The sequence below is a fragment of the Egretta garzetta genome, unplaced genomic scaffold (assembly GCF_000687185.1).
Source record: "Egretta garzetta isolate BGI_Z169 unplaced genomic scaffold, ASM68718v1 scaffold503, whole genome shotgun sequence".
NCBI classification, from domain to species: domain Eukaryota; kingdom Metazoa; phylum Chordata; class Aves; order Pelecaniformes; family Ardeidae; genus Egretta; species Egretta garzetta.
The window spans coordinates 1,645,731-1,653,834 of record NW_009259107.1 but is presented as its reverse complement, the minus strand read 5'-3'; positions in this window follow the sequence as shown (position 1 = coordinate 1,653,834).

Genomic DNA, 8,104 nt, shown 5'->3' with positions numbered 1-8,104 from the left:
TGTTTTTAAGAACAAAGGACTGAACTACTGCCCTGAATTCCTTTATGTGGTTGAAATCTAGATTATGAAAGTAGCAGGTGCTAAGTATCAGTGCTAAATGCTGTGTATATCACTACATAAAATAAGACCATCAAAAAGGTTAGCATTGGACATCTTAATAAATTAAGTTGATATGAGGTTAATGTGTTGATAAAACTAATTTTAGACATCTGAAGACCTTTAAAACATTTCATACAATTATTGTTTTGCAAAGACTGAAAACTGGGGACTCAAGTACTGTAACTGATTAAAGATGTGCCATGCATTATTGGATTATCACACTTACAAATCTGTTTGCCTTGTGAGTAAGTTTTGGGGAGCATTCCAAAGCAGTATTTTTGTTCAGGTTTTTTTCTTTTTTTTTTTTTTTTTTTTTTTCAGAATATATTACTCTTTCTAAATACCATTTTCCTTAACAGTGAAATTACTAACATTTAACTGTATTCTGTGGTTTTTGCTGATTTGGTATAAAGTTTAATAGACTCTTATTTATATTTTTTAAAAAGCTAGATATCAGTCTGTTAGGCAACGTTAATGATAATATCCAGTCATAATTGAACAGTTATAATTATACAGAATAAACACATGTTGCCTTAAAAGGGTTATCTAGTATCTTCCATTTTGTTTAGCATTGAAGCAAATAACCAAGGAAAATTGAATCAATAACTCTGGTCAGTCATTTGGGAGTGCATGAAAGATCACTTAGTCCTCTTTTTTCCTTTTTACTCCAATGGTTCCCAAAATCAGTATGCACATCACTGGGATGATACGATTTTTTTCTAGGTGTGCCGCCCTTTCTAGTTTGTTCTGAGAAACACAGGCAGTTGATGTATGTTTATATTTTAAGACAGCTGTCATGGGGAGACCGCAGCCTTAGTATGATATCTTGCACAATTTGTGAAGCATTTATTCTACTGAAGGCACAGTCTTGTTTATATTTTCTGCACATTTTGGTGTATTGGTTGTTTTAAATTATTTAAGTTTTGTGAAAGCATATAATATGATTTCTTAGTATTTTAGAAATACATTAGAATCTGTGAGTCTTTCCTTCTTTAAGATACAGATGTGTGGATTTCAATATAAAGTTGCATTTGCCAAAATTTACCTGTGTAGCTTGTTAATTTTCTTGGAATAAAATTTTACATTTTTCCAGTTATACAATTAACCTTTTTTATTTTGTCTAGTGAGCTAGCATGAAGTACTGAGAATGTAGCCATTATGAATTATTATCCTTTGCAGTCACTGTATTCCCAAACTGTAAATGCATGAATGATGGGGACCACAGGATTGATAAATGATATTATCTACAGTACCACTATTGTGTAGTTTATCATAATTACCATCTATCTGTTCTAATATGTCAGTTATATTTAAAGTTACAACACAGTATTTGACATTAACTTCACAGTTTAATTTTGGAAAATGTGTGTATTTGAAGCACAACATCATGAGTTGGTCACTCATAAAGAACACGGAATTTTCTTAATTTTTGGAGAGACAAGACTAGAGGTCTTAATTCAGTATTGGTATATCTTGTCCTTTGTTGTAGTTTTATGACCAGCAAGTTAATATATACATACACAAGCAGCAGTCAATAATGGAAATGCTTAAATTTGTATGATAACATTATACAACATATGCAACAATTCAGAGAGTTGTGTCTATATGTGATCAGACAACTTGATCAAAGATTTAGTGAGCAATCTGTTTGACCTCACTTACACTTTTATACTGAGGTTGATTGGTTGAGAGGCATGGCTTTATATACTGTGTTGAAACAGAAAAATTGCTAAAATAATGAGTCCTTATCAGTACAAGAATGTTTCAGAACGTAATTTGAAACGGGACCAATAAACTTCTACCAAAAGGACTTTTTTATTACACCGAAAAAGGCTTTGAAATTAAGGTAGTTAAGCAATTGTCAAAGACAGCAAGAGTGAAAAAAAACTGGATCGTATGTTGGGAAAAATTCTGAAAGTTATCCCACTTAAGTTTATTAAAAGGTTGATTGGCAATAACTTCAGTCTAATTTCTATAAAATAGTAACCTTTACAAGGAACATTGATATTACATATTGTAATAAAGAAGTACATATAAATAAAGTTGTAAATAGTGTTATAGTTGTAGAAGTAGTCGGTTCTGAAGATTAGCCAGAAAATTTTCAACTATGAAATTTCAAAAGCTGCAAATCTGGGGCCTGACCTAACTCCTAATAAAGTCAGTTGGTGTTTTCCCATTAACTTCATTTGGAGCAGAAGCAGGCCCTAACATTTCTCTACTACTATGCTTCTGAAATACTAAGAAGGCTGTATTTACTATGCAGTGGGAAAAGAAAAAAAAAATAAAAACAATTTAAAATTATTTCCCTGGAAGTTTTGCAAGCAGTAACTGATGTAAATTAAAATAATAAACAGTAAACAAGCCTGAAAGCAAATATTTTGCTAAATGTTTTTCTTTTGATACCAATATAATTCCTTTGGCTAACTGAAAAATACGCAACTGTACTACTACCTGACAGGAGAGGTACTTTTTTTTTTCAAGCAAATTTTTACAGTTGTTCCAGTAAGAAGTCTTGTGACCAAAGTATTTCCTTTTATTTTCTCCAGTGTTAAAAGAACAAAGGGGATGTTCAGTGAAATTAAAAAGCAACATATGAAGTAACACTTTATGCAAAGTTATTACTCAGTGAAACTCACTGGCACAGGATGTCAAGTAGTTTAGAGAGATTCCTACAAGAATTATATGTATACATGAATTAAAGCAGTGCTTGCAGTTTTTGTCATTGGTGTCATTTTGATCCTAGTCAGCATATCAAACCTAATGTATTAGGGTATAAATTCAAAGGAGCAAGAAGGTTTATTCCAATTCAGTACACTGTTGTGTCACAGTATGAAAAGCCTTTTGCTTTCATTTTAGTACAGGAGTTAAGCTGTTGCCAAAGCTAGAATACAGGGCTGGTAGGTTATGCTTTTCTTTTCAGAATATCAATGAATATCACACTATTTTATATCTGCATTGATTTTTAATGCTCATGGGTAATGTGAAGCTAGTAGTTTTAATTTTCCTGGTGGTAGAAAAAAAAAAAAGAGTGAGAACAGATTCCCTGGAGAAAAGGCTGTCTGCCCCTGTTGCTTTCCTGCTCTCTGTTGCCCCACTGGCCCTTTGGCAGCATCTCCATCGATCCTTCTTCAAGATTAAATGTTTCATATACTAAGTATTATATTTCTCCTGCTCCTTAAGAAGTGTCTCAGCTATCCTTCCTCCCCAACAGACAAGCTCCAGCAGCAGCTTCCCAAGGTTTGTCGGTGTCTGGGTTCCCTTCCTGAAGACAGAGAGAGACCGCCAGTTCCTTCCAGATGACTTTGTAGTTCATGGAGTCGTTGTTCCATGACGCTTGGCTGGCGCACTGGGTATCTCTGTCTTTTGGCTTTGGTCATGAAGTAGATGCTGTCTAGGTTATGCAGAGAAAAATGATGATGGGGAGGGGGCAGCAGGGAACGGGTTCCCCTCTCCCAGCTCCTTCATAAAGAAGCCACTGTTACTGTTGCATTGCCCAAGAGCATATGACTTTTTTAAAGCATATTCGGTGCTAATGACCCTCTAAATGAATAAAATGTACAGTTAGCCAGTTAATGCTAGTTAATTGGCTAATTAATGCTGACTTTGGTACAGTTACAAAATATTATTACAAAATGGCTTTCCGTCAGTCTCTGGCCCTCGGGGGCAGAGGAGTCCACTGTATCTATCCCCTTTTAAGCGCATTGAGTTTGTTCACTTGTTTTGTTTTCGCTTTGCCTTTCAAGCAGGTGAACATTTTACTTATATTAATAGGAGTCCAGTATCGCAGCAAGCTGGCTTTACTCATGGGTTTAAACAAATACAGTAAAAGGGGACTCTGAGGATTTTCGAGGTGAATTAGGCAGGTATTTTGACAAACAGTTGTTTTTTAGTAAATGTCGAATAAAACTGTGGGTTGCTGGGCTCTTTCATAGTTACGCAGTCAGCTCTCAGTTGTTGAAAATAGAAATGGAGTAGACTAACCCATGTAAAGGTAAAACATAGGTAATACAAAGAATATGCACATTAGATAAGAACTTCCTGTGTTTATTATATTTATCAAGGAATGAAGTGAAGCTGAAGTAGAAAGTGAGAACAGAAATTCAAAGAAAAATGGTGGGTGTTTTTCCTTTTTTTCTGCTTTGTTTTAGCATAGCACTGCTAATCTGCAACCTGGGTTACACACCCACAGACAACCGAGAGCTGACTGTACAATTCTGCTTACCACATAGACAACTTCCTTCTAGTTTATATTCATTGAGAGCTGTATAAGTGCGCACCACTAATCTGATGAGTCTTCAGAGAAAAGAGAAGGCTCATTCTGAGATACTGTTCTTCAAAACTAGAATTCAGTATGTGTTCTCTGCTTTTGTTTACTAAAGTGATTTTGAGTGTGAAGAAATCAGTGATCTAAATCAATAATGATCATAAGCATTCTCTAGCCATGACCATTAACAACAGGACAAGATGACATTTTGTAATGCATATGACAGCAACAAATCAAAGAGTTTGATATTACACACCATGACTTTCCTTGAGTGGCCTGAAAATAGCTCATGCTTTATATTTAGAAAAAAATGTGATGAAGCTGTCCATGTAAATGGATAAAGTCTTCAACTAGCCAGCATGGAAAAAGAAGGGTGAATTTTAAAGATTGCTCGTTATAAATGGCGAAGAGTTTTTGTGGTTGTTCAGCTGAACTGTGTAATTACATAAGTATATGACGATCAAAGGAGTGCCACAGTAAATAAGTTAATTTTTTTTAATAGTGTAAAAAGGAAGTAAGAAACAACAATCTTCAGCCATTTGAAATAAAATAATTGCAGTCATCCGTATGTTTCATAAAAATTAGATAACAAACCAATTATTGCCATTTTCAGTACTTAGTGGTTTTATGTATCTGATGCATTTAAAGAACAATGTCTTTAGACAGTGAGTTGGCTGATGCAGCCCAGTGAGAGACTTACTCTTCGCTTCACAGTTTTTGTTCTATGCTTTGTATTTAATAAGCACAAGAGATATAAAAACAGACTTCATCTGATACAATCTTCAACAAACTCTGCATCAGCTACAACAAAACTTCTCCAAATATTAGGCAAATTACTGTCTCCAGAGGTTATTCAAAATTATCCCTGTGCTAACCCATGGAAAGTCTACTGCACCTTTGTTAAAGAGCCGTGTAGTTAAAGACGTGTATTTTTTTTCATCCCTTCATTGGTTGGCTAAGACAAATTCTGCTGTAATGTGGAATTAAAAATCCCAAGTATGAAATGATTCGTTTGAATTTCAATTATTATGCTATCTATATGTGACATTGTTGCAGTCACATTTTAAATAAACCCACAAAGTTCATGACTGAAGAATGTAAATGATCGCTTCATGATGCAAAAAACCAAACCACAATCACATACTTCCAGTTCTTGCTTTCTCTTATTTCCATGGAATGTTAAAGTTTCAATTTTCAGTATGCAGAGGCAAACTCTGAAAAACAAGGATGTTGGAGGGGAAAGAATGAATAGCCAGAAACACATCTGTTAAGGTTATCTTTGCAGCGAAGAAGGTTATAATATATGCACTGCATTTTCTGCACGGTTATAATCTATCAGCTTGCCTACTCTTTGCCAGTGTGTACATGTAGATACAATTCTCATGCCACCATTAACTACAGCTTTTCCAGAGCCCTTTTATTTTCATTCTATAGCCATCAAGCTCAGGCATGCTAACATCCTTATGCAAACTGACGAAATTACTAAAAATTGAAAGTTTTGCACCATAGTAATCTTGGTGGATCAGGTCCTTGAGGTAGTTTAAGAGAGTGGCACAGGTACTTGGTGACTACTCTAGGCAGCACGTTGGAGGATACAACAAAAGTTTTCACCCCTGTTTATGAGCCAGTCAAAATCCTACTGTTGTCCCACAGTGAAACCACCTCCCGTGGAACTGGCCCACCACAGGCCTGTGACCTGCTTCATGCTGAGTTTTAGTGGGACTTTGGTTGTGCACGCCCCCAGTACTAACGGGTAAAACTCAGCAGCGAGCAGAGATAAGCAATGGCCAGACAACATTCGTAGGCTGCAGGCAGGTGATACATCCTTGTCTTCTCAAAACAGAAGAAGTAACAGAAGAAGCAGAGGCCCAGAGGTGAATGTTTTTTGTGAGCTGGTTGGTATTTCGTGCCCTGTTGGCCCCTCAGAAGTGACTGAGAAGATCTGGTTTATTCTTCATTTGGGTTTTTTTGGAAAATGCATGCCATCTCGGCTACATCATTCCATCCCACCCATTACCAGTTGAGCATTTGATTTTATGCTCAATCAAGTTTTTACATTCTTTAAAATACATATTTAAATAGTAAAACATATTTGTAGCTTTGCACTGATTATGGAGATATATATCAGTGTACGGGCTTGCTCATTTCCATAAGCATTTCCTGTGTTAACAGACACGCAAATCCTATTTTTGAAATTAAGGCACTCTACAATTATGTGTTTCCTGAATTCTCTGTGAAGGCCCTTAAGCTTTGAAAATTTCTCCTATTTGATCCAAAGCACTCAATGCAGATTATTAGGGCACACCGCAGGGAACATCTGATTTCTGCCTGCAGGACTGTTTGGACATCATGACGACTGGAAATGTATATTTAGCGCGTGTATAATAATTTATGGTAATGACTGGGCAATAGAATCGATAGTGGTGGGACCGCTAGAATAGGCTATTTCGGTAACTGCAACTTTAAATTACATCGTAAGACATCTAGCACAAAGGAGAAATGCTCCTTTTGTGAGATGATTATGTAAATGGAAAGTAAACACACACAAATGAGTACAGTTCTATAGGATTTTGATTAACGTATTCAGTCATATCTATAGCAAGATGGGCATAAAACAAAAAAGAAAAAGGGAAAGTAGCATACCATTTGATATGTAATCCTTGTAACTTTGGCTCGATTCCCGCAATCCCTACTCAAGGAAAATTTTCCCTCTCTTTTGTGGAAACTTGTCTCAATAAAGACTGTAAGATCTTGATGATTTTTATAAGTGTTCATGTTTTTTACTTGACTAGTTCTCAGTGAGACCATGCCATAGCAGGACTTTAAATGTAAACTGTCATAGTCCATGTGCAAAAGCAATCTTTGACTGGTTTCAAGAAGCAATGTATATGCATATATAGAGAGATTTTTCTCAGACTTTCCAAAATAATGTAGTGCAGTTGGTACCAAGTAGAGGCAGCCCCAGCCCTGGTGGAGGGCCCAGAGTATCACACTAGAGTACTATAAGTGAGCATAAAATCAGATGCAAGGAAGGTGAGGGACATTTAGTAATAGCTTCCTATGCTAATAGTTGTAAATAATGCTTTTGGACTCATTTGTAAACCTTCTTCTAAGTTCCTAGAGTGGTGGTAAAGGTAAGGTGGGGTGTAGTGCTGCAGCTGAGCCCTTATCCCCACTTCTTTACACAGGGGCAGACTGGAAGCAGTACGCATCATAGGATGGTTCCTGTCCCAAGCACCTTGCGTGGTAGTAATATTCACTAAACTCAGCAGCCTGAGGATTTACTCCAGGCGGATTATTTGGTCACAGTCAAATTTCTGAAACTTGTTTTTCTTTCAGTATTTTCTGTGAGTTGTTTCTGTTCTTAATAGGTGGGAGGAAGTGCAGGTAAAGGGAATTAATGGGTTGAGCAAATCCTTTTCAGCCCAGACTTGGTGTGAGGAATTTCATAAGGTTGGAGGTAGGTGTGGAAGCTCCTACCATATCTCAGACAGCCTTGTATTTTAGTGTGGTTAGCATATACGCACACAAGGGGCCCAAATAGTCTGCCCCAGTCAGCATGCAGTCTCTCCAGTGTAAATCTCCAGAAAAAGGGACACTCTTTATGGAGACTCTTCTGTATAGATGACCTTCCTCTCAAAGGCACATGGTCACAAAAGCCGAGATTTGTTTTATCTTTTTGTATTGGAGAAAACAATTCAATTTTGTATCTTTTGTATTAAAATTTCATGCTAAATTTGC